A 27,408-nucleotide genomic window follows, 5' to 3' on the forward strand; every position below is an offset into this window, starting at 1 on the left:
AGATTACTTCCACATTCGCCGGACCTTGTCCATCCGTACCAATCAGGGTTCATCCCTGGTTGCACAACGGCGCAGACTCTTTGGTATTATCTCAAAAATAAACCCAACCTCACAAGCTATAGCCACCTCCTTAGATGCCGAAAAGGTGTTTGATTCAGTGTCATGGCAATTTCTATTCTTGGTTCTCTGCCGTATGGGACTAGGTGAGTTCTTTATTCAATGTGTCAGGCTCATTTATTCATCCCCGAAAGCTAGGGTCAGGACTGGGTCCACAATATTTCCAATATTTCTACTCACTCGAGGTACCCGCCAGGGCTGCCCCTGTCACCGCTGCTCTTTGCCCTTACTATAGAGCACCTCCCTGCCATACTGCTCCTCCGTTACATACATCGAGGACTTCGCATGACAGGCCCCACGCATATAATCTCTTTGTATGCGGACAACTCAATGTTATATATCAGAAACCCAAGAAACCCGGTAATAAACTTTCCCCCAATACTTGAAGAGGTACAGAATTTCACTAAATTCTCAGGGTACCGCATTAACGAATGCAAGTCAGAACTGTTCCCATTGAATGAAGCCATGTCCCCACCGGAAGATCTCCAAGGGTTCAGATGGGCACAGGATATAATGAAATACTTGGGTGTTGCTGTCTCGCGCCGCAACAAACATTGCTATTCGAGAACCTCTGGAAATATGTACATATTCTTATCGACAAACAAACTATGGGCCAAGCTGCCAATGTCATTATATGGCAGAGTCTCCCTGTTGAAAATGGTTGTGGTCCCTAAATTACTATTTCGTCAATATTCCCATATGCCCTGGGAGGGCTCTTTTTGATAAACTCCAGTCACTGGCTATAGGCTTCCCGCTGGGGGGCGGATACTCCGCGCATGAAGTGGGAAGTGATGATTAGACAGTACGAGCAAGGAGGCTTGCAGGCACCTGATTTTGAACTCTACTATGAGGTAGCCCAGGCACATTTTGCCAGTCATTGGTATACACTACACGCCCGCCCAATACACACAGACCTCGAAAGATATAGTGCTGCTCCCACTTGCCTCCACACTATAGTTCTTGCCAATAAACATCCTGACACAGGCACGTTCGACCCGGTTCGTACCACCGTAAATGCCTGGTCCAGGTTATACAAGAGATTACAGATCCCCGAGCCATACACAGGCACTATCCCTTTGTGGCGATGTCCCGGACTTCCCATCCACATACAATAAAACCATCAGGGAGGGGTGGGATCCCATAGGTGAAATATCTTTGCGGGACCTCTTCCCTGAAGACACTTATGTAACCATGCCAGCCTTTACTGAAAGACTGGGAGGTGGTTCCACACGACTGCTGCAATATTACAGAAACAGAGCGGTGGTTAAGTCAAAATGGTCATAATTTCCAAAGGAGCCTGATGCGTGCCAGCCCATAGAATTGGTTGTAACAGCGGGGTACACTTGAGGGCTCATTTCTACACTCTATGAGAAATGTCAGGATACACAGGTACCACCCGGTTCGGCCAGAGTGAGCTGGGAGGAGAAACCGGGTGCCCCTTTAGATGACGCCAGGTGGACTCGCTGGTGTCGACTCACTAAAGAGGTCTCATTAAATGCCAGACATCGCCTCATCCAATTTAGATTGCTCAACAGGTTGCACTACACCCCTGAGAAGGTATCTAAATTTACCCCCTCGGTTAGCCCCAGCTGTTCCAAATGTTACGCAGACATTGCAGACACGTATCATATGTTCTGGCCCTGCCCCCATGTCGCCAGGTTTTGGGAGGAAGTGGCTGAAATTCTCAATGGATGTACCAATGTCCTACCAATGTTGACATTCCCTAAATATCTATTTGGGGAAATTGGAAAGATTTCAGTCGAAAGAGGCGATTGTTTAACGGGTTATCGGATTGCGAAGAAATGTATCCTATCAAAATGGAGGTCCAAGACTGTACCGAAGATTGAAATGTGGTTAAGGGAGATAACTCATGGTAGCATATGTGAAGAAACATATATTTCTCTGGCCACCCCGTCCTACAGGTCTAAAAATATCTGGGAACCATTTCAAGAATTCTTATGAAGTTCACTGACTAGCACAGATTGATTAAGTTTGATGTAACACGTGTAAACAAACTGCACTATTGTGATATTGCTTATGTAAGAATGCCAAATAGCAAAATGATGTATGGATATGTTTACACCTTCAATTGGATGTCTCTCACAGTTCAATAAATAAAAAAATTTAAAAAAAGAAACCTCTGGGTATTAAGCACGTTGATTGATTGATATTGATTGATATTTTATTTCTATCGCGCTCATACACAAGTGTTTCAGAGCGCGACAAGGCAAGGGAGAGGAACAGGGGAGAACAAAACAGCTAACTTACTAGGCCCAGTGACATTGAGAACACGCAAGTGCATGGGAGAGAGGGAAGGGGAAATGTGCATGGAAGGGGGGAGAGGTGGAAAGTGCGAAGCAGAGGAGAAACAGATAAATAACAATAAATAAATAATAAAGGCAACAAACAGTGGTAATGCAGCCAGCAATTTGCAAGTGCTAGGTTTAAGGCAGCAGACAAGGTAGGTCTGATAAGTGCAGGAAGAAAAAGGGGGGCTGTATGGGTACAGATACAGACCCCAGTGCAAGGGGTGGCCCTGAGGCAGTGCGGGAGGGTGGCAGGATGAGCAGGTACCTGGGCCCAAAAGACAGAGGGTGGCCAGGTGCACAGTGCCAAGAGAGAACAGATCAGCAGGGGAGAGGGGGAGCGAAGGCAGAAGAAAAGAGGAAGATCTTGAGGTGCTTCCGGCACCGGAGATGGTTCTCCTCAAGTTTTAGAGTGGCAGGGAGGCTGTTCCAGAGGGAGGCCCCAGCCGAAGACAGAGATCTACCCCCAGCTCGTTTCTTAGAAAAACGACTGACCCCGAGTGAGTTGGAGGTAGAGGAGCGAAGAGCTCGAGAGGGGAGGTATTTGCGGAGGGATAGCTGAAGGTATTTTGGACCCAGGCCCCAGAAAGCCTTGTGGACAATGCAGAGGGTTTTGAATTTAATCCTTGGGTTATAAATAACCCATCATATATCATATCACATATCATATCTTTATTTGTGAAGCGAAAGAAACTTGTTTGCAAAAGACATTTGCAGTATTTATTTTCTACCAGCCAGAGCCTGTCTTTGAACATTGAGAGAAACCTGTTTAATTAACTTTGAGAAAAGCCTGTTTTGAACTTTGAGAGAAGCCTGATTTTGATACAGCCGGAAATCAGATGAACTGTTGAACTACTACAGTAAACCAGAGTGTGCCTTAAAGAAACTGTGCTGCCTAACTCTGGGGTATATTATGCCAAGGGGAAATCGTGGGGAAGGGAGTTTTTTTTTTACATTTAAGTACATTACCCACACACCTTTTTATGAGCTTAGGGCAGGTAATATGTGTATTCGTGTAATTATTAATGTTTTGGACTAGAGTGATTAGGACTGTTTTTCTTTAATTTAATGGTTGTGATTACTCCCATTCTAGCATTAGGGCGAGGTAGGGAGTCTCCCACCCTTTGGAAGCTGTTTAATAAACACCCTTGAACTTGCTCTTTTGTGTTGGGGTCTTGCTTTTGATACCATGGGTTCCTCACAAGGTGTAGTCTCCCATTCAGGTTTCAATGTAGACCCAACGCATGTCCAGTCTCCCATTCGGGATCCAGTTTTATTTTATTTTTATTTTTTTACATTTGTAAAGCGCCACACAGCCCAGAGGCATCGGGGCGCTGTTGCACGAAAATGACTTAGTTGCAGTGCAGAGAGGGGTAGATCGAGGGTGTTACAGCGAGATCGTGTCTACCCCTAGCCTGGAAAAAAGGACGTTTGCCTTTACAGAGGTTATACAGTTGACAGGGATCAGGTGAGGTTTATACAAACAGCATAGTTTTTATTGCTTTCCTGAAGCCCAGGCGGGATTCGATGCCTCTGATCTTGGCGGGTAATAGGTTTCAGTTGGTGGCGGCGAGGACTGGGAAGCTAGCACCCCCTGCTCTGGTTCTGATGCTTTTTGGAATTACTAGGCGGTTAGTGTGGCTCGACCTAGTTGGTCTGTTAGAGGGGGGACCAGAGAATCTCTGAGCAAGGTAGCGCGGTGCTGTGTCGTGTCGACAGTTGTGGGTGAGTGCCAGTGATTTGAAAAGGATCCGTTCCTTGACCGGAAGCCAGTGGGCAGATTTTCTGGTGGCTGAGATGTGGTCTCTTTTCGAGATTCCTGTGGCTGCTCTGAGGGCATTGTTCTGCACCGTTTGAAGTTTTTTAATGTTTTTGGCTGAAGTGCCTAGTAGGAGTGCATTGCAGTAGTCTAGGCGGGAACCGATGATGGTTCTTGCGATGGTGAGGGAATTTTCCTGTGAGAGGAAGGGCCTTGCAGCAGTGATGAGTTTTGAGTGGTAGGCTGCTGCTGAAGAGATTGCGTTGACCTGTCTGTCCATGGTGAGGTTTGAGTCCAGGTAAACTCCAAGGGTTTTGACTGCTTTAGAGACCGAGATGCGGCAATTGTCGATGTTGAAGGAGTCATATTGTGGCCCCATTTTATCGATTGTGGCTGGTGATCCGATGATGAGTAACTCTGTCTTTTCGCTATTGAGGCAGAGCCAGTTTTCTGCCATCCAGGTTTGGATGGTGGTGTAAATGGAGATGAGGGTTTTTTGGTCGGCTTCGTAGTCTCCGGTGAGAGGGATGAGGACTTGTGTGTCGTCCGCATAGTTGGTGTAAGTGATGCCCATTGCATCGAGGTATTTGAATAGTGACCTTGTGAAAAGGTTGTACAGTGTGGGGGATATGCAGGACCCCTGCGGGACACCGCATTTAATTAGATGTGAATGGGCGCAGGCTGTGTCCGAGAAGACTTTCATTTCTCTGCCCCTAAGGAAGGATGCTATCCAGGCGGTGGCTTCTGCTGAGAAATTGCCCGCTGTAGAGAGGTGATGGCAGAGGGTGTCATGATTGACCAGGTCAAATGCCGCCGAAAGATCGAGTAGAAGTAGGAGAGCTGGTTTGCCTACGTCTCTTAGGTCATCGATTTGGTTCTTAAGGTCCAGTAGTGCTGTTTCTGTGCCATGGATTGGGCTTAAGCCAGATTGCCGGAGACCAAGTAGGTGATGAGCTTCTAGGTAGCTCTGAACTTGGAGGTATGCAGCTTTATCCAGGATCTTGAGAAGGAAGGGAACTGTAGTGATGGGCCTATAGTTCCCTGGTATCTTGGGGTCTAGTGTAGGTTTTTTTAGTAATGGGCGGACCCACGCTTCTTTGAGGCAGGATGGCACTTGGTTGGATTTGAACGAGGCGTTGATGAAGGCTGTGAAGAACGGTACCAGTGCGGGGGCGCTGTCCCTGATGAGCTGGGCTGGACATGAGTCGCCTTTGCAATTGGAGGGTTTGATGGAGTTGAGTATGGTTGGGACTTCCTCTTCTGTAATCTCCTGGAACGAGAAGGCTGGGATTCCGGAAGTGGCGGTGTTCTGGTGTAGGTTGGATAGTTGTTGCGATAGGGCTTTTTGGTGACTGATGATTTTTTCTTGCAGAGTATTCAGTTTGTTGAGCATGGCTTCTTCGATGTCGTTACACCATTCTTTGTTTTTATTCAAGGGGTTTGAGGGGGGAGTCGGGGACTCCAATTCTCTGAAGATTGCGAAGATTTCTCTGGATCCTGATTTAGCGTTGATGATTCTGGTATTGAAGGAGTTGGCTTTGGCCGCAATGATGGCGGATTTGTATTGTTTGGCGATGTCTTTAAAGGCTTGTTTAGTGATGTCATTGGGGTTAGTTTGCCATGCTGTGAGAGCCAATCATTTTTGTGAGCGTATTTTCAGGAGATCCTGAGTGAACCAAGAGTTGGTTTTTTTGGTGGGTTTAGCTTTCCTGTGTGCTAAGGGAGCGATGGTGTCTATGGCCTTGGTAATAATGGCGTTGTATGTTGCTGCGAGAGTGTCCGGATTGTTGGTGAAAGGGTGTTTGAGTTCGGGAACCAAGAGGTGGGGAAGTAGTCTTTCCTTGGTTAGTTGCTTGGCACTCCTGGTGAGGGCGGGCAGCAGAACTTCATGCGCAGTGGGTGGAGTTTTGGAGTAGTTGATATTGAAGTGGATAATAGAGTGATCCGACCATGGAATAGGAGAGATAATGGGTGTCGATATCTGACAGTTGTGTTGGGCGATCCAATCCAGGATGCGGCCTTAGATGTGTGTTGGTTTTCACACTTCTTGTTTGAAACCAAGTGTTGCGAGGGCCTTGTTGAAAGAAGTGGAATTCCTGTCTGAAGGGTCATTGAGGCTGAGGTTCATGTCACCCAGGAGGATGGACATGGTGGTTTTCTTGAGGTTGTTGCTGATGGTGTGTAGGAGCGCTTCCTGGCATTCTCCTGCAGGTCCTGGTGGGCGGTATGTGAGGTGGGCAGTGATGGTGCAGCTTGGTGAGGGGTTGATTTTGACGAGCATGTAGTCACAGCTGTGCAAGGGGTCCCCTTGGATCCTTCTGATGGGGATGGATGTTAAGCTATCAATGCAACCCCCCCCACCTTTTTGTGTATTGCGGTCTTGCCTGAAAATTGTGTAACCATCGGCAGGGCAATGGCTACAGCTGGGCCTGCGGCTTCATGGAGCCATGTTTCACAAATAAATAGTAGATCAAGGTTGGAGTTGCAAAGGAGGTCGTGGATATCTAAGGCGTGTGCCGGGAGGGAGCGCGCATTGATGAGGGCGCATTTGAGTGTAGATGGTATGCTTGGGGTCAATTTGCTGGCAGTGGTGGGAGCACATATATCTAGTGGTTCAACAATAGCATCAGCGGCAGCAGCAAAGGCAGTGCTGGGCGCACCTAAATCAAGTGGGTCACACATAGCAAATGGTTCAGCAATAGCAACAGTGGCAACAGCAAAGGCAGTGCTGGGCGCACCTAAATCAAGTGGGTCACACAGCAAATGGTACAGCAATAGCATCAGTGGCAGCAGCAAAGGCAGTGCTGGGCGCACCTAAATCAAGTGGGTCACACATAGCAAACGGTACAGCAATAGCATCAGTGGCCGAGGCTGTAGCATACATAACAGGTGGGTTGGTGTATGCATCACGCCTTGTGTTGCATTCAGTGGAGGCAGTACATAGGGCCATGTCGTGCCTTGCGTTCATGTTGCAAGAGGCACTAGCGGATAGAGCGGCAGTGGTTTTGCCGGTAGCAGGTACAGTTTTGGGCACGATGTGGGTGGTGGGTTCCTTAAATGGGGTTGCAGCTGATGACCGGCGTTCTGCAGGGGAGCATGGTTGATGTCTACTTGGCGTTGCGTGCACAGAGGAGGATCCAGGATGGCAGTACCGGGAGGGTGACCACCAGTGGATGGTTGGGACATGCAGGGCAGCTGAGGGGAGTAGTTGAGACTAGGTCCAGGATCAGTCTCTTTGTGGATCAAATGCAGACTCAGTGAAGGTTCAAGCCAGCAGTTAGGCTACAATAGAGACCAGGTGCAGTCTCCCATTTAGGATTCAGTGGAGACTAAGTGCAGGTCCAGTCTATTTGGCACTAAATAGAGACGTTGGTAAAGGCTCAGTCACAAACTCAGGATTCACTGGAGACTTGGTGCAGGTTCAGTCCAGCATTTAGGGTGCAGTGCAGTCTAGGGGCAGGTGTAGTTTCCCATTCAAGATTCAGTAGAGACTAGGTGCAGGTTCAGTCTCCCATTCTGAATTCAGTAGAGACTAGGTGCAGGTTCAGTCTCCCATTCAGAATTCAGTAGAGACTAGGTGCAGGTTTAGTCTCCCATTCAGAATTCATTAGAGACTAGGTGCAGGTTCAGTCTCCCATTCAGAATTCAGTAGAGACTAGGTGCAGGTTTAGTCCCTGTCTTGGATCCAGTGGAGACGATGTGCAGGTTCAGCATATTTGTGGATTAAATGGAGACTAGGTGGAGTTTCAGTCCAGCAGTTAGGGTGCACTGGCGACTAGGTGTAAGTGTAGTTTTCCAATGCAGGGTTCAGTGGAGACTAGGTGCAGGTTTAGTCTCTGATCTCGGATCCAGTAGAGACTAGGTGCAGGTTCAGTCTCCTATCTTGGATGCAGTGGAGACTGGGTGCAGGTCTCCGACCTCTGATCCAGTGGAGACTAGGTGAAGGTTCAGTCTATTTGTGGGTTAAATGGAGACTATGTGCAGGTTCAGTTTCCCATTCGGGATCTAGTGGAGACTAGGTGCAGGTTCAGTCTCTGATCTCGGATCCAGTAGAGACTAGGTGCAGGTTCAGTCTCCTATCTCGGATTCAGTGGAGACTGGGTGCAGGTCTCCGATCTCTGATCTAGTGGAGACTAGGTGAAGGTTCAGTCTATTTGTGGATTAAATGGCGACTAGGTGCGGGTTCAGTCCAGCAGTTAGGATGCACTTCAGACAAGGTGCAAGTGAAGTCTCCCATTCGGGGTTCAACAGAGGGAGAGTTTTGAACCAGTCTCCTCGTCAGCTCCACCTAAGCACTCTAGATCCCGAGGTGTGTATCTGTCTGCCTCCAGGCTTCTGACGTGAATTTTCCAGGTCTTCCTGCCTGTCCTGCCAGGGCACCTTCTATGAGCCCAGTGGTGGTCCTTCTCTCTCATTCTGCTGCGAATGGTAACTGGCTTCCTCTCTATCACTAAGAATGTTTCCCACCTTCTCTTTAAGTTTCATTGGGAAGAAAACTCCCTCCCTTTTCTCTAGCTTCTCAATGGGTCAAAGGCATCTTCCCATAATGCTCTTTTCTTTCACCCATGTCACGTGACAAAGGACACCCACATGATATAAGCATGGTCGGCGAATTAGCTGATAAGCTATATAGAAAAAAGAGCTGCCTATGAGTTAAAGGGCCCTTTCTGGATTAAAAATGCATGCTTTTCTGCTAATTCTCATACCCACAATGCATTGCTCAGTGGCTCTGAACTGGAGGAGAACTTCCAGGGTTGGCTACTGGATAAGGATCTGGCCTGTGTGCCATGGTAGCTGAAAGGGCCTATTCTACTCTACGTAAGCCTCTGGGAAGGAGTGGATATTGCCAGATGATCATCTCCTTCGTCGATGGAATTACTCGGTTGCTAGAGCGGCAGCCCCTTGAAGCTGGTCCTACAGTTTAGACTAGGAGAATCAAAGGCATATTTGCGGCAAGTATTGATAAAGCAAGTCTCTGCATTAGAGCCAGTCAGGTGAGAGGAATTTCTGAATTCTGAAAATAAAAATTTACCAAAATTCATTTTTCTAGTACATTCTAATGTGTCATTTGTGATCTTCTGGGGTGAAACCGGCAAACAAGAAAGAGTGGGTGGATTTCTTCAAAATTCTATGAATCAAAAGCTTTGCAAATTGGACACGAAAAAAGAAGACCACGCTTAAGCATTTAAGTACAGTGAAATGTTGAAGAGAGATGAACATGTTTTCACCTGAAAATTTGTTGAGATTGGAATATTGGCGGGATGTTTGGATTGAAGCTCAGCATGGCATTGGTTATTCATTTTAATGGCTGACATCCACAAGGAGGGATTTGCATCTATAACCATTCAGATCAAGTGCAGAATCATTAAAAGGGATTCTCTATAAAAGCCCCGAAATAATGCTCTAATTACTTGAAAGCTGTGACATCACAACTGACCAATAATTTAAAATAGCAATCCCTACTGTAAATGTAAACAGTTATTACAGTTGTACTGTTACATCAGGTAAATGGGGGGGATTGGGCACTAGAAACTGAATGAGTAATTGTGTGGTGTATTTTGTATCAAATAAGATTATGTTGGTTAAATCTGCAGCAGGATCGCGGGAGGAGGACACGTTGCCCACACCTCATATAGTGACTAATGAGGGTTAAACCTGGATATCTTGCGCTGGTGAGTAAAATAAAGTAATCGAAGTTTACGAAATTTCAACAAAAAGATGAAACTGTCTGTTTGAATTGGTCAGCCGACACGTGTTTCAACCCTACCAGGTCTTTCTCAAGGCTAGGTGATTTGTGGACTTTTTGGCAATGTGAGTTGCTTAAATCCCCTTTGGAACTGGTGCAGATGGCCCTGCCTGTGCTCATCAATATTGGCTGTGTTGACCAGAGGATCTAAGTGTAAGGAGCCCAGATGGGCTTGTTGTATCTGTGCCTTTTGGCTGTTGAACGAAATGGGATAAGAATCTATTTGGCTCGGCTGCCCATTTTTGAGCAGGTTCTTTCCCATTTTTGTTGCTCTGCCCCTTCCTAGCCTTCTGCAGAAGCCACGCCCATTCTTTGCGTGGAGTCTCGCGCAAGGCCCTCGACAGCTCACAAAGACATGCCGAGACTGCAAGAACTCCACGCAAGTCCAGAAAAAGTACTTTGCATTTGATTTCATGAATCGACGAACAGGGATTTGCTTGCAGAATGGGCAAGTACCCTATTTTCCGCTCAAATAATTCCAGGAATCGTGCCCAGAGTGAGCACATACAAGTAAGCACCATTTTTGTAGTTATGGTAGAAACATTTAGCCCTGCATGGCTGCGCAGTAAACACAGACTCAACGCAGAAACCTGAACAGGCCCAAGGGCTGATTATAGAGAGACCCACCCTGGTAGCTCCCATAGATACTTTTTGTTCCATAACTGTTGCTAATACATGTTATCCCAAGAAGGAATGCGTTCTGCAAGGCCGCGAGACAGTACGAGGCACCATGCAATGCATGTTTATCGCAGCAAGGCCAAAAGCAGACCTCCAACCCCCACCCAGCCCAACATGAGTAATGACCCCACAACTGCCCCAGTCCAAGACCCCTGAATTCCACGATAGTAGGTGACCTCAGACCTCCAACCACAAATCCAATGGTCATAAAAGATCTAAAAGAACACAACCATTCCACCTTATTTCATAATGACGGACTTTGTAATATGAGGTACAGGGTGGAAAGAATTATAGTCCAAAGCGAGGGTGGAAACCTTGGATGTGGATAGTGCGATATGGACTGAGTGCTACTAGAGATGCCTGTGGCACCTCAGATGTGCACGTGCTACTGGAGATGCCTGGAGCACCGCAGATGCGCACATGCCACTAGAGATACCTGGAACATTGCAGATGTGCACGTGCTACTAGAGATGCCTGGAGAACCTCAGATGCGCACGTGCTGCTAGAGATGCCTGGAGCACCGCAGAGGTGCACGTGCTACTAGAAATGCCTGGAGCACCTCAGATGCGCACATGCTACTAAAGATGCCTGGAGCACCTCAGATGTGCATGTGCTACTAGAGATGCCTGGAGCACCTCAGATATGCAGTCTGCCTGCGCATTTTGCCAACCCATGATATGGCCACTTTGTATGTATATTCTTGCAGGTTTGCTGCTATATGGGCAAGGCGAGTGGTGGCCGTTCTCGTCCCTCCAGGGCTAAGCATGTATATCAACAGTTTATGGTCTGTCACCAGTTGGAATTTTGTGCCCTAGATGAAGGTCTGGAAATAATTGGCTTGCCATGCACGAGCCAGCATTTCTTTTTCTATTTTCGAGTAGTTTATCTGTAGTACCAGTGGCTGTTCAGTGTTTTCAGCTCCTCGTGTCTACTGCAAATAGCACCACCGCAGTTCCTGGCTGTCGAGATGGGCTTTCCTTGCTTCTGGGGTCCCGCACTCTGTTGAGTGGGCTCAGGCTCAGTCAGTCCTGCTTAAAGCAATGCATACGAACTGGTGTTCCTCTCCCTGGCTATCTTGTTCCAGCAGCAACTGCAGTGGAGACTCGACCAGCGTTGATAAGATGTCCAGGTGGCTTACTTTGGAGTTGATTGGTGCCACCAACTCAAAGGGAGAAGTCGTCCTTGCAGGAGCTTCTCTGTCGATACGAATTTGGAGTTTCAGCACAGCAGCAGGCCTTCACTGGGCAAACCAACGGTCCAGGAGTTGCAGCAGGCGTCCTCTTCAAGCTCTTCTTCCGATTCCTTCGTCCAGTGGTCGACTCTACCTTCCAAGCCAAAAAGCCTCACCATCTGGACTGATTTGTGAACATTGGAAACATTTCTGCATACTTAACTCAAACAAAAAACTCACCCAACCACCTCTTGCACAGCAAACCGCATGCACTTCACCACACGCAACAACAATTAAACAACACATAAGTCGCACCAACAGCACACGAGGACTGATTCCAATCCGATACTCGCACCAAAGCTCAATGCACGGTGTATAATGAACTGAAGCTGCCAACAGAATACCACTCCCCTCACTATCCCACTCCCTCTGCACCTTACTAACCCATCCCGCCTTATCGTTTACAGATCGGCCTGAGCTCCTGGGGACCAACTCCATTGGTGACGGTGTGCGGTACAAATACTATTAACATTTAGCATCTCTGCTCGTGACAGTGCCTTTGAGGCAAATTCCACTACTTGTTCCACGTCACCTTTCCTTTGGGTCAGTGTTGCTCCTAGGCTGTAGGAACTGGCATGGTGATGCAATCCTTCACTTTTTTAAACACCTCATGCTGCTCTGCGCCCCACTTGTGCTCAGACCCCTATTCATTAATTTGCACATAGGAGCTGTGGTTTCTGAAAAGTTCTGTACAAATTTAGCGTAGTATTCAGCAATTCCCAGAAACGATCTCAGTTCATACCTGTTGGACGGATCTGGTGCTTTCACAATAGCCTGGAGCAGGTTGTTCTTCGGGCTGATGCCCGCTCTTTAGATTTTGTACCCTAAGTACTCTACTTCGTGTGCCCTTAAAACGCACTTGTCGAATCGTAGTCGGACTCCTGCATCATGTATTCATTTCAGCACTTCACGAAGCACCCTATCGTTAATTTGGACGTCGACTGCATATGCCAGAATGTCATCCTGGAAGTACGCTACATTGCCAATTGTCCTCAGGTGCGAATCCTTCATGCGTTGGAATGCAGAGGCAGCCGACGACAGACCAAACAGCATGCAGGTGAACTGGTATGTGCCAAATGGGGTTATGAATGCCGCCAGGGACCTTGACGCTTTCAGTATTGCAATTTAGTGGTATGGGTCCCTCATGTCAAGTTTTAAGAAAACCTTTTACTGTTTCATTAGTAGCAGTAATTCATTAAGGCTGGGGAGTGGGTAGCTATCCGTTACCACCTTGAGGTTCAGGCTGCGGAGATCTGTGCAAATGTGCATGTCATTCGAGTGTTGTTTCTTGATCAGGACCACTGGATGACTAAAATGTCTATCGTCTCATCTTTGAGCATCCTGGCTAGCTGTTCCTGTAGTGCTTCTCTTACAGGGGCTGGGACCAGCCTCACTTTATGTTTGACTGGGACAGCGCCTTGTTTTAGCTTTATTCTATGTGCATAGTTCTTTATTTTTCCTGGTTCGTCAGAGAACAACTTGTGAAAAATCATCTCTGTATACTGGTGGGCCCTCCGAGGTGAGTGATAGTACTTCGCCTTCCACGCTGGCATCTAGTTGCATGTGCAATTTTGCTTGATCGTCCCAACCCAGCATGGCTGATCTCTTTCGGAAAGGTATAAACTCAATAGTGCTTTGTATGTAGCCCAGCAGGTTTACTGTGGCTCCGCCAAAGACAGTTGGTCTGTGCTTCGTCCTGTGTACTTCCACCCGGTCTTTCCCCACCATTTCTTTGTACACGGCAAGGAGTAGTATGGTTAGGTCAGATCTGCATTCGGCCATGACACTTGTTTTATTGCCGTCGACTTTGAGGACACAGTGCGGCTTTTCCCTGCGAACAGTGATCCTGTTGACCATGATTACGGTAGGACATCCCTCATCTTCCGATGACTCTTCCATCCTAGTTGTGTCACTGAGTATTGCTGTGGCCATTTTCCTACCTCTCCACATGCAGGCGGCAGCCACGCGTTCGAATCTGCTGCACTTTGAACGCTCTTTGCTCCTTGTCATTGGCAAGGTGACTGGTGCTGGCAGGCCTGTAGCATTTGGCTGGTTCTCTTCTCCCTGATCTGCTGTCCTAGGTGTCCGTCTCCCTGTGAATTGTAGTGCTTGTACCTCTGGCTCGGGGCAGCTCACTATGGCTACTTGCATTGATTTATCCAGCTGCAGTGTTTTTTCCAGGATGAACTTATCCTGTATCTTGCAGCTGTTGGTGTGCAGGGTCAACATGTTGCATATTCTTTCCTCCGACGTACCCCCAAAGGCACTCAATGCAGCTCAACTCAATTCACGATCTGCGTCACCGCCTCTTTATAAATGTTGTCGTCGTCCTCCTCTTCCGCTGCTTCGGGTTTTAATCTTATGAAGATTCTCTGGCCTTCCAGCCCTATTGCGTTCCGCAGCATGGCCCTCTTCCTTGCTGAGGAAAAGTTTGCGCCACCCATTGCCTCGACATACGTCACAAACATGGGTTCCCAATGCGGCCATGGTATGGTTGACCTACCTGGGGACTGGAGGAAGGCTGGTGGTGGCGTGGCGCCTTGCATGATGTCTGCTGTGGGTCATCACTTCTGTCTTGGTTGCCAATTATGTTTTGGCCTACCAATGATCACACAGACAAATTCTAGTGTGACACTGCCTTCATTGCTAATAAAATAAATCTGCTAGCACACAGTTGCTTCACTGTGATTTTTCTAGTACATGGCTTAATATACGAGTGCCCAAGAGGGGTTATAATAGAGTTAGCAGGCTGGCAAAGGATTGGGCCTGACCTGCTGGTCAGAATGCTAGGGCTGCGTTGCGGTCCATCGATTGCACGTACCGCAAATTCCTTTTCGCGCACCGCAGTTTGCTTTTCTTTTTGTCCTTTCGCGAGAGGTCAGCGTTCTCTCGCGAAAGTACGCTCTACAGGTGATTCTCCACAAAATGGCCTTTTGGCACTGAGAGATCACACAGCTCTTGGGTCATCTCCAAATGACAGAAAAGATCACCCCAGTCACTGCAACAAAAGACATCAGCACTGAAATCCTTGGTGCTGGGCGTGCAGTTAGCTCTGAATTTGCACTCCGCGTTGTGCGGATATCTGCTTGCTTTCAATGGGGTGGGAGGCTTCTTAGAGGATCTGGATTTCACATTTAGGAAGACTGGCGGTTCTCTATACCACCCAACCCAAAACATGCTCCGATAGATGATGCTGCAAATGTCACATGTTTCATTTTGAGGTGAACTAGAACGCTGGGTTGCCATAAATTAAGAGTCGCACCAAAAAGGATTCATCTTTAAGGATTTAGCAGTAAACTAAATGCATTCATTGTGTACCAAGTTTTGTAAGACCACATCCAGCCCATGCTTAATCCTGAAAGATGCCACTTGGGTTACAAAAAGCTTGTGCTGTGGAAATAATCACAGGGGATCCACCTTTATTCGGGAACGACCTTAAGGGAGGGGAGAAAGCGCTGAGGACACGAGCGGTGGCGACAGGAAGAAGAGGGGCCATACATCCCAGGACAGAAGTTTGGAAAGGGCAATAGGTTGGTGGCTCTCTGGCTGGGGTGTCGTCCGTTTGTATGGGCAGTGTGTGAAGGATGTTTGAAGAAGCAGGGCCACCGAAGTACGGACCATAACAGCTCGGTCAGCACCCTGTGCTGCTATTTCACTTATCTGGTTCATTGGGAATTGGCCCACCTCTCTCTGATCAAGTGCAGTGGACCAGAAGCTACTGTTTGCGGATGTGTGCGCAAGCACAAGGGGTGTGATTCAAGGCTCTGCTGTCTGTTTTGCTCTGAGATCCAGTTTGCTATCCATGTTTTGCTTCGTCTGGTGCACATAGAGATGAGACCCCCACTTCATGCAAGCATGTATGGACCTGGCACAGACTATACAGCATGTGTTTTCTTCTTTCATCCACTGCCTGTGTGTGTGTTTAGGATTTCTAACCTGGCTATGAAGTCCCTGTGGGCTACCTGTAGGGGGTACATGTGTTCTTGGTCTCTTGTCATCTGTTGGAGGGCTGCGGAAGGGGCGGGACCACATTTTCCACCCGCAGGTGTTGCATCATGGATCAAGTGGCTCTCATTGGCCCCCAGAGATCTCTGGTCCCCCATGGCGTGTGGCCTGCTGTCACATGACGTTGATTAGTATGTAAATCAGATATGAAAGGCTCACCTGCAGGATGAACATGCAATGCCCCTGCTTGCTTTCACAAAGTCTCCTTTCATATTGCAGATCTGCAGGAACAGAATCCCTTTCCAAGAAGACTGAGCCATTCCTTGTTCAAAGCCTCAAATGACAAACTCCAGATTGCCACATATCCAGAAAGAACTTGGGTCCTGCTGTCACTCTTGAAACTGTGCCATACACATTTGACTTGAATGCCATTACGTTTGACTGCCGAATCGAATTGTTCCTCTTGTGTGCATATGTGCATTAGTTTATGAGAGGAAAAGACTGGTCAGTTCTTGTGTGCGTGCATGCCTGCTAATGTGGTTCGGAAGATGTTGCTTTCTCTTTCTTGGTAACAAGGATTAATTAGAGGAAAGAAAACACAAGCTTAGCTACCAAAAACTGTGATTATTTTGGGGAATGATCTAAGAATGGAGTAGAATCATGGTTTGCTTGAATACGTGCTTTGCAGGATGCTGAAATGCACCTCATGTATCTGCTCATTAATGTCTGAACATTGCAGAAGTGTAGATAGGCAGACTGGCCTGCAGGGAAATTGGGTGGTTTCCTGACAGTTGTGTCTCTCTGAAATGATAGGTAGGGATGGGGCAGAACTAGTAATAGGTCAGGCTTGCCATCAAAGTCTTGTCAAGCTAAAAACCTGATATGTAGCTGTTTTTTCCAAGTGGCAAATCTGACGTACGTACCCTCTAATAGTTTTTCAACTTCCATTTAGGCCAGCCTGCTTCTGAAAACATAAAACTAACTGCTTAAATGAATGCTAGTAGTATGACAATGCGCCGTACACAGTTCAGAACACAAAGATACCACCCAAGCCCCTTAGAGATCACTATAAGAATTACTACCATTTGCTGGAATCCTGCTGAAGAGGTGCTGAGCTTAGAATTCAAACTGTTTGCATAGCCAAAAAGAGTATAGGGAAAATGCGGGTTTGTGAAAACTATAGTTTACTAATTGCAGAAATGCACTCCTACTTCAAAATGAGCCAGCTGTATGGTAGTTGTCTTCCTACTGTCAGTTTTATATGAGGTCTGCTAAGTGAAAGGTGCATTTGCATATTTTAATAAACCAGAGCTGCTGCTAAATTGATCATTATTTGTTGCTGTGCTTTTTTCATGTTGATGAATGTGGTTGTCTGTTATATATTCAGAGTTACCCAGCATATTTAATGGGTGCTCCTCTTTGTGGGTGTGGTGGAGTGTACCTGCGGCTGTTTGTATAATTTGGAAATTCAAGGAATAAGAAAGTGTACGGACACTGCTACATGTGCTGTTAAGACGGATTTCTGAACTCTGTCCTGGTGGCGCAGAAGTTCAGAAGGCCAACCTAATTACTTGGAACAGGGTAACCTCTGGACAAGCCAGACCAATCAAGGTAGCGATCGCGGCGGTCAAGACTAGGTCTCAAGAGGGGTGAGGGTGACTGAAAGCCCGCAATGAGCACACAAAGCAAGAGCGCTTACAAACTACTCCAAACAGTTGTTATATCAAAAATATATACACATTTATTTTAAGGCCTTTAAAACAATGACCGTAGCGAGAAAATCACAATATCACAATATTAAACCAACACAGACCATATCAACACAATATATATACAAATACAACAGTCGCTAGCGTTATAAGCACGAAATGTGTAGTCCACCTGAAAGGGAAGGAAAACAGGCAGTGCGATAACGCTTTAGACTCAGTTCGCCTTCAGAGGCACCTAACTAGATGGAAGTCCGAGCCCTGCGAAGAGTGGAGCCTTGTGCTCAAAGTACCTGCCACGCCGGTGCCAACGGGCAAAAGGGGAAGCTCTTCGGAGGAAGTCAGGCAGTTCGGGTTAGTGCACAGCAGAAGGAGAACAGGTTCCGCAACTCAAGCGCAGCCTCCACAGCGGGCAGAAGCAGAGCGCGAGTACGGCCAAAAGGGTGCTGTTTTTACACAGCAGGGAAAAGCAATGGGATACTGCAGGAGGGCGACCAGATCCTAGCTAAACTACTCACCGGTCCCCGAAGCAAGCAGACCCAGGCTTCTCCACGTTAGTTTCAGCAGCTGGCAGGTTCAGAAGAGCAGGGAACGCCTCGTAGTCATGTAGAGCAAAAAGACGTCCCAATCGACGAAACCAGCACAGTTTTGTCACCACAGCAGGGCAACGGAGCGGCCGTGTGTATCCGAGCCAAATGTACACTCCTCCCTTCAGACTTGGGAACGCCAAGTGTACGAAGCGTGGGAGAGTGACAAGGACTCGAAATACAACACAACCTGGCGGCGGTTACAGAGCAGGACTCCCTTGTAAGCTGGTCAGTCAACTAGATGGCCCAGAAACACTTCCGAAGGCTTACTTGGCAGGAGATGATGAAGTCGCCGGGAATAGCTGTTCCTGCTATTCCAAAGGTCGAAGCACCAGTACAGGCCTTCTGGTTCGATCCAAGGAGGAAAGGGTTTCACAGGACGACAGCAGTGCAAAGGAGGATTCCTTCAGCGGGTCACCAGCGATTCCTCGGTCCAGCCTCTTGGTTGCAGGATACTTGGCTCCTGTATTCCTTCGTTCGTGAGAACTCAGGAGATCGACATGGTAGTGGTGTTTCCAGCTCCCTCTTATCCACGGTTCCCTTCGCGCCAAAACGGAGGGGAGCCAATGGGAGATCCGCTCATCAACACACATACCATACGTGGACCAATCACGGACCACGGTGGTCCCAGGCATTCACACCACCCTAGACTCTCTGGCACCCAGGATGTGTATTGGGACCAGACATCCCAGCCCACACCCTGGAGGCACACAAACGACATGTAGAAGCCCGCGAAAGCAACCACGTTTCGCGGGAAAGTACATGCCCAAATAAGGAAGGCCCTGGGTCGCTCGACCTGGGGAAGGTGAAGGGAGCAAGACGGTCAGTGGACAGGACAAAGGAGCCTCGTGGTCTGGCCATTTTGGGAGCCAGGCCACCATTTTGGGTTCAGTGCGAAAAACGTGCTCAGAACGCCAAAAGGAGCTCAAAATAAACAAAACGATCGCTGCCACCATTCCAGTCCCTGAATGACTTGCACCGATCAAATACCATCCTAAAAGAGTATCTAGGGCCTGTAGAAGGCTAGAGACCCAAGAGAGCTGTAACTTAGCTTACAGTGCCCTCTTGTGTCATGTTGCACTAAAGCCGCAACACGATAGAAGAAACTACGGGAAACCGCGTTCCCCGGTACTGACTGTCTTAAGGGCATGTCAGTTTCCCCGTAAGAAAAGAGCGAAAGCCCAGAGGAGTGCGGCAGAAGGCTGCACTTCTCTGGCAAAGTCAAGAACAAGGTGTAAAACAACAGCAAAAAGTTTAGGGGTTGCCACATGGAAGGAAAATTACCTACAATTACGAAATCTTTCCTAACACTCGCCCCTCCCAGACTATGGACAGGGGGAACTAATCCACCCCTGGACGAGTCTCTTGTTCAGGTCGGTAAAACATTCTGGACAACCCATCAGCATTGCTATGTTGGACACCTGGCCTATGCTCAATAGTGAAGTCGAAGCCTTGTAGACTTATGGACCACCTAAGCAACTTTGGATTCTCCCCCTTCATGTTCATTAGCCACTTTAACGGCTTATGGTCAGTCTGCACAGTGAAGTGGGTCCCATAGAGGTAGGGCCTCAGCTTCCTTAGGGCCCACACAACAGAGAAACATTCTTTCTCTACCGTGGACCATCTGAGCTCTCTGTCCTTAAGCTGGCGACTAATAAAACCGATAGGGTGTTCCTTACCCTTCTCATCTACTTGTGATAGTACAGCTCCTATCCCAGTGTCAGAGGCGTCCGTCTGCACGATAAAAGGTCTTTGATAATCCGGGGCCCTGAGGACAGGGGCCTGGCACAAGGAGTCTTTTAAGCCATTGAAGGCCTTCTCACACTCGTCGGTCCAAGTTACCTTCTTGGGTTTCTTCGGAGTTGTGAGGGCAGTCAGAGGAGCAGCTATGGTGCCATAGTCTGCCACAAAATTGCGGTAATACCCTGTGAGTCCTAAGAAGGCTCTCACTTGGGTTTGCGTAGTGGGGGTAGGCCAGTCTTGTACTGCTTGTACTTGACTGAGTAGAGGCTGTCTCCTCCCTCCACCTACTTCATGTCCAAGGTAAACCACTGAGCCTTGTCCATTTTGGTGAGGGGCCACTCGGACACCCTCAAAAGAGCTTTCTGAAGGACTGCTTTTGAACAGGTCGGGGAGAGGTTCAGACTCCTCTTCCTCAACGTCTGACGCCAATAGCAGTGCTGCGATTTCGCCGCTTGGGACGAAAGCCTTCAGCCTATTCACGTGAAACACTTTTGGAGCCTGTCCAGGCCTTCCAAGGTCCACTGAATAGTTAACCTCACCCAGGGGCTCCACCACTGGGCAAGGGCCTGACCATTTGTCCTGTAAAGCTCGAGGCCTTATGAGATTCATGATCAGGACTTGCTGACCAAGTGTAAAGTTGATGAGGGAAGCTTTCTGGTCGTACCGATGTTTCACCAGCGCTTGCCCTGCCTTCAATTTATCACTAGCCAAGCCCACCAGAAGTACCATCCGTTTTCTGAGCCCTAGCACATAATCAACTACATTGGTAGTAACAGGGGGAGTGGGCATCTCCCATCCCTCTTTGACGATGGCTAAGGGTCCCCGTACGGGATGACCGAACAGAAGTTCGAAGGGGCTGAAGCCAACACCCTCCTGTGGTACCTCTCGGTAGGCAAACAGTAAGCATGAAACAAGAAGATCCCATTCTCTTCTCTGAGGCTCCTCCAGAGCCCCAATCATGCTCGTTAACGTCCTGTTGAAACGCCCCCCCAGACCATCGGTCTGGGGGCGGTATGCAGAAGAGAACCTGTAGGTGACCCCACATTCTTTCCACATAGCCTGCCTATACTTCGACATAAAGTTGCTGCCATGATCCGACACAACTTCTTTAGGGAAGCCAACCCTAGTAAACATGCTGAGTAAAGCTTCTGCAACTGGCTTGGCAGTTACAGTTTTCCATGGGATGGCGTCAGGATACCTGGTTGCATGGTCGACCAGCACCAGGATAAACCTATTGCCCGAGGATGTTTGCGGGTCAAGGGGACCAACCGTGTCGATCCCTACCCTTTCAAATGGTACCCCCACAACTGGGAGCGGTACCAACGGAGCTTGGATTGTCGCGCCAACCTTACCAGACAACTGGCAGGAGGCACAACTCCTGCAGTGACTTTCTACTTGCACCCTCATCTTGGGCCAGTAGAAGTGCATGGATAACCTTTGCTTGGTCCTCTTCATACCAAGGTGACCAGCAAGGGGAACTTCATGCGCCAACTGCAGGAGGAAGGGCCTAACAGCAAGGGGAACCACCAACCTCCTATGGTCTCCTTCTGTAGACTCTGTGGGCTCACTATACAGGAGTCCACCTTCCTGGTAAATCCTATGCATCCCAGGAGGTTCACCCTCAAGCTGGGAGCAGGCCTGTCTCCTTAGGCCTTCCAGAGATGGGCACTCACGTTGGCCTTTACTGAATTCGTCCCTATCAGGACCTCCTTCAACTAACAAGTCTTTTAGTTCAGGATGATCGTTGGGGTCGAATACTTCAGGCATCGCCACCTCCTCGTCAGGCCCGGGCGATTGACCAACTTCCTCCACCGCAGTGGTAGGCGAGCTCGGGGGAATATTCTCTTTCCCTCGTTGCGACTTGTAGACTCCTTTCGCCTTGGGTTTCCCCTTCGGCTGGGGCGGCGTATTGGACTTGGCCAATGCTGCCCGTGCTTGAGACCGTGTGTAGGGTCTTTCGGCAGTGTCTCCTACGAGCCCTAAAGCTCTGAGATCATTACCCAACAAGACCTTTCCTGGGACGTTTCTCTGAATGCTCACTGGAATCCTGACTGCTGTACCATTTAAAGTAAGATTTACAGGTATTACTGGAAACATACGGAGGGGGCCGTCAGCCAACTTAGTGGGCATCAGAGTAGCTCTGGCAACTTCCTCTGAGTCTACCAAGGTAGAATCCACTACAGTGCGACTGCACCCACTATCCCTAAGAGCTGGAGTATCCACTCCATTGATCAGCACACTGTCTTTAAAGTAGTGCTTGGTATTATCCGGAATCCTAGCATAAGCCTCTGCGACTTTAGGCTCCCAGGAACCCAGGGACACTAAAACTACCTCAGCCTCTATCCCGCTGGGAAATGAGTCTGAGGAGAAGGATGCTCCTGTAATCTCTTCTTCCTCGTAGGAGGAGAAGGCCAGATCAGCGGAGTGGACCCCCAAAGGTCTAACCTTACAACGGGGATCCCCCTTCACGTGGTCAGTTGCTCCACAAGAAAAACAAGCCCCAGTGGGTCTGTTTACGTAGGGAGGCTTATTGTAACCAGAGTTCTGTTTCGGAGGCTGACCTCCACTGCCCTGTGAGTTCTCTTGTGTCTTACCCTTGTTTTTCTTTTTGTGGCCCTTATGGGAAGAAGATTTAGCAGATTCCCCACCCTCCATATCTTTGGACTTTTTCCCTTCCTCCTGCTTACCAGGATGAGTTTTGTCCTTATGGGACACTCGATGTGACACCCATAAGTCTGCTGCAATGGCCAGCTTCTTAGGATCTATCTCCTTCGAATCGGCCAAATGCTGCTTAAGCTCCGGGGAAGAAGAAGCAAAAATATGTTCCAGCATGACAAGATTTATCATGCCTTCGAAGGTAGAAACCTTATAACCTTCGACCCAGCCAGTTAAGTTTTTCAAAGATTCAGCGACATAAGATACCCAAGTACCACCTTCCTTTTTCTTATACTCTCGAAAACGCTTTAAATATTGGGCCGGAGTCTTCCCAAACTTTAAAATGAGAGTTTGCTTTAACATTGCGAAATCAGCCCGCTCAGCCTTCGACATTTCCATAATGGCACTACAGCCAGAATGGGGCAGTCTACTGAGCAACCACGCAATCTTATCAGCATTGTCAACTTCTTGAACCTCGCATGCATACTCAAACGCATTCAGCCAGTCCATAATGTCATTCCTTTCTTCATACACACTGAGCAGATCTTTCGGAAACCATGGATGAGAGGAAGCCCCAGACCCATGTCCAGGACCCTTGGACCCATTTGCAACCTGAAGCTTGGCCAGTTCCAACTGGTGATCCCTGTCTTTCTGTTTTTCTGCCTGTTCGATTTTTAGTTTGGCTATGCTGAATTCAAGCTCCTGCTGCCTAAACCGCAGCTCTTGCTTCTTGAATTCAAGCATAGCCTCCCCATCAGCACTGGCAGAGGAAACATTAGACATCACATCCTCCCTGTCCTCGTGGTCGCGATGGATCAGTGCAGCGGCAGAACCGTTGGTTCTACCAGTGAGAGCAGCCCCACCACCTTCTGCACTGTCCTCGGAAGTTATAGCGCCAAGCTGCGCTTCTTGCCACGCCACGATTCTCTGGATCATTTCCAATTTTGTGCCTTGAGAGGAAACACCTCTCTCCGCACACATCTTTTTCAGCGTTTCTGATTTGGAAGCATTTAAAGTTAACAAGGTATTTGCTTCCATACTGTTTGATAGGACTATGGCCTTTTTAAAGTTATACTACAACAATTCACTACGTGTACTGGTTGGAATAACCTGAAATGCCTTAGTTCGTGCGCAACACTGGATACCTTCAGTCGTATCCCACCGCTGTACACCAATTTGTTAAGACGGATTTCTGAACTCTGTCCTGGTGGCGCAGAAGTTCAGAAGGCCAACCTAATTACTTGGAACAGGGTAACCTCTGGACAAGCCAGACCAATCAAGGTAGCGATCGCGGCGGTCAAGACTAGGTCTCAAGAGGGTTGAGGGTGACTGAAAGCCCGCAATGAGCACACAAAGCAAGAGCGCTTACAAACTACTCCAAACAGTTGTTATATCAAAAATATATACACATTTATTTTAAGGCCTTTAAAACAATGACCGTAGCGAGAAAATCACAATATCACAATATTAAACCAACACATACCATATCAACACAATATATATACAAATACAACAGTCGCTAGCGTTATAAGCACGAAATGTGTAGTCCACCTGAAAGGGAAGGAAAACAGGCAGTGCGATAACGCTTTAGACTCAGTTCGCCTTCAGAGGCACCTAACTAGATGGAAGTCCGAGCCCTGCGAAGAGTGGAGCCTTGTGCTCAAAGTACCTGCCACGCCGGTGCCAACGGGCAAAAGGGGAAGCTCTTCGGAGGAAGTCAGGCAGTTCGGGTTAGTGCACAGCAGAAGGAGAACAGGTTCCGCAACTCAAGCGCAGCCTCCACAGCGGGCAGAAGCAGAGCGCGAGTACGGCCAAAAGGGTGCTGTTTTTACACAGCAGGGAAAAGCAATGGGATACTGCAGGAGGGCGACCAGATCCTAGCTAAACTACTCACCGTTCCCCGAAGCAAGCAGACCCAGGCTTCTCCACGTTAGTTTCAGCAGCTGGCAGGTTCAGAAGAGCAGGGAACGCCTCGTAGTCGTGTAGAGCAAAAAGACGTCCCAATCGACGAAACCAGCACAGTTTTGTCACCACAGCAGGGCAACGGAGCGGCCGTGTGTATCCGAGCCAAATGTACACTCCTCCCTTCAGACTTGGGAACGCCAAGTGTACGAAGCGTGGGAGAGTGACAAGGACTCGAAATACAACACAACCTGGCGGCGTTTACAGAGCAGGACTCCCTTGTAAGCTGGTCAGTCAACTGGATGGCCCAGAGACACTTCCGAAGGCTTACTTGGCAGGAGATGATGAAGTCGCCGGGAATAGCTGTTCCTGCTATTCCAAAGGTCGAAGCACCAGTACAGGCCTTCTGGTTCGATCCAAGGAGGAAAGGGTTTCACAGGACGACAGCAGTGCAAAGGAGGATTCCTTCAGCGGGTCACCAGCGATTCCTCGGTCCAGCCTCTTGGTTGCAGGATACTTGGCTCCTGTATTCCTTCGTTCGTGAGAACTCAGGAGATCGACATGGTAGTGGTGTTTCCAGCTCCCTCTTATCCACGGTTCCCTTCGCGCCAAAACGGAGGGGAGCCAATGGGAGATCCGCTCATCAACACACATACCATACGTGGACCAATCACGGACCACGGTGGTCCCAGGCATTCACACCACCCTAGACTCTCTGGCACCCAGGATGTGTATTGGGACCAGACATCCCAGCCCACACCCTGGAGGCACACAAATGACATGTAGAAGCCCGCGAAAGCAACCACGTTTCGCGGGAAAGTACATGCCCAAATAAGGAAGGCCCCGGGTCGCTCGACCTGGGGAAGGTGAAGGGAGCAAGACGGTCAGTGGACAGGACAAAGGAGCCTCGTGATCTGGCCATTTTGGGAGCCAGGCCACCATTTTGGGTTCAGTGCGAAAAACGTGCTCAGAACGCCAAAAGGAGCTCAAAATAAACAAAACGATCGCTGCCACCATTCCAGTCCCTGAATGACTTGCACCGATCAAATACCATCCTAAAAGAGTATCTAGGGCCTGTAGAAGGCTAGAGACCCAAGAGAGCTGTAACTTAGCTTACAGTGCCCTCTTGTGTCATGTTGCACTAAAGCCGCAACACGATAGAAGAAACTACGGGAAACCGCGTTCCCCGGTACTGACTGTCTTAAGGGCATGTCAGTTTCCCTGTAAGAAAAGAGCGAAAGCCCAGAGGAGTGCGGCAGAAGGCTGCACTTCTCTGGCAAAGTCAAGAACAAGGTGTAAAACAACAGCAAAAAGTTTAGGGGTTGCCACATGGAAGGAAAATTACCTACAATTACGAAATCTTTCCTAACATGTGCCATCCTTCAATTTCCCACTTATAGAAATGGTGGAAGGATCAAAAACACTGTCGCTCTGTCTTTGCAGTTTATAATCGATTTCTTAATTCGGCTGAGTAATTCAAAAATGTTCCAATTTGTATTAATTTAACCAGCCACGGAGGGCACGTGTTTTTCATAGTCTGCATTAGATTGGAGGACACCCTCCTTGAATTAGCGATCTGGCCTTGTAAATGATCCAGCCAATCTCAGCTCACTTTGGGGTGTAAAATAGAGAACTGCACTTAAGTACTTGTGAATTTTGTATCCAGACTACAGGCATTTATATTCTGTAAGCATAAAGTGCAATAGAAACATGTATGCTAAAGACACTGAATGTTTGTTCAAAATTGGAAAAATATAGAAAATTGTCATCCTTTTAAAGTTCTGAAGCAACTGCAATAAGTGTAATTTAATGACTAGTCGTTTTCGCATATGTTAAAGTGAGAAAAACTCAGGTAAATTGCATTGGACATTTTTTTAAGAACAATCGATGAATGCTCTAAAATACATGCCCGATTGATTGGGTCAATACGATTTCTGACCAAACTAGCCCTTTAAGTATAGGAACACCAAAATCTTTTATTGTGAAGGCCCATTTAAGGATAGGACCATGTGTGTGTTGCGTGTTTAATTAAAGTGTGAATGTTATATATTGAAAACTGATTCTTTTGTGATGGTTCACACTAAGGTTGCCTATTTATGTTCTGCAATTTGTATAGGCTACTTGCTGGTCAAATAAGGAATTCCACAGAAGCTGGCACCTGTAGAAGCATACTGACACATACAATCTTTCTTGTACTTAGACTCTGCTATCTCATGCTTTTCATCTGAAAACATAGTATATAGTTGGACGACAGCCCTTAGCCCTCATTAAATGCCCACTTTTTGATTGGTACTGATGACCATGGCTGTGGGCCCTTATCATCCAGTAATGCCCTCCTAAGCATTGAGTTGTGCCTAATCAATGGTTCCTATCCTGGAGTCAATGGAAACTAAGTAGAGGTTCAGACTGCCATTTATAATTAAATGGAGTCTAGGTGCAATTTAGTCTCACTCAGGATTCAATGCAGGCTAGGTGCAGGTTCCTTCTCCCATTCAGAGTTCTATGGAGTGCAGGTTCACTCTATTCAGGATTAACTGGAGACTTGGCACAGATTCAGTCCCCCATTCGGAATTCGATGGAGACTAGGTGCAGGATCAATCTGATTGGGATTACATGGAAACTAGGTGCTGGGTCAGTGTATTTAGGAGTAAATAAAGACATTGGCACCGACTAAGTCACAAATTCAGGGTTCAATGGAACACAGGTGCAGGATCAGTCCAGTGTTCAGTGTCCAACGAAACAAGGTATAGGTGGAATCTCCCATTCAGGTTTCAATGAAGACCGAATGCAGGTCCAGTCTCCAATTCCGGCTCCATTAGAGACAAGGTGCAGGTCCAGTCTCCAATTCGGGATCCATTGGAGACAAGGTGCAGGTCCAGTCTCCAATTCCGGATCAATTGGAGACAAGGTTCAGGTCCAGTCTCCAATTCCGGATCCATTAGAGACCCTTGTCTCTAGGTGCAGGTCCAGTGTCCAATTCGGGATCCACTGGAGACTAAGTGCAGATTCAGTCCCCCGTTCAGAATGCGATGG

At 47.9% G+C, this 27,408-nt stretch overlaps 1 protein-coding gene across 2 annotated transcripts in view; it reads left to right on the plus strand.

Moving 5' to 3' along the window:
• Positions 1–17,108, plus strand: part of SCRN1 (secernin 1) — a 185,711-nt gene extending 168,603 nt beyond the window's left edge. For both annotated transcript variants that reach the window (XM_069648918.1, XM_069648923.1), the window contains one exon: positions 16,062–17,108. The gene's annotated coding sequence lies outside the window, so the exon portion shown is untranslated. The remainder of the gene's footprint in view (positions 1–16,061) is intronic.
• Positions 17,109–27,408: the final 10,300 nt, after the last annotated feature.

This window comes from Ambystoma mexicanum, chromosome 2q (assembly GCF_040938575.1).
Source record: "Ambystoma mexicanum isolate Mex_15411 chromosome 2q, UKY_AmexF1_1, whole genome shotgun sequence".
Classification (NCBI taxonomy): domain Eukaryota; kingdom Metazoa; phylum Chordata; class Amphibia; order Caudata; family Ambystomatidae; genus Ambystoma; species Ambystoma mexicanum.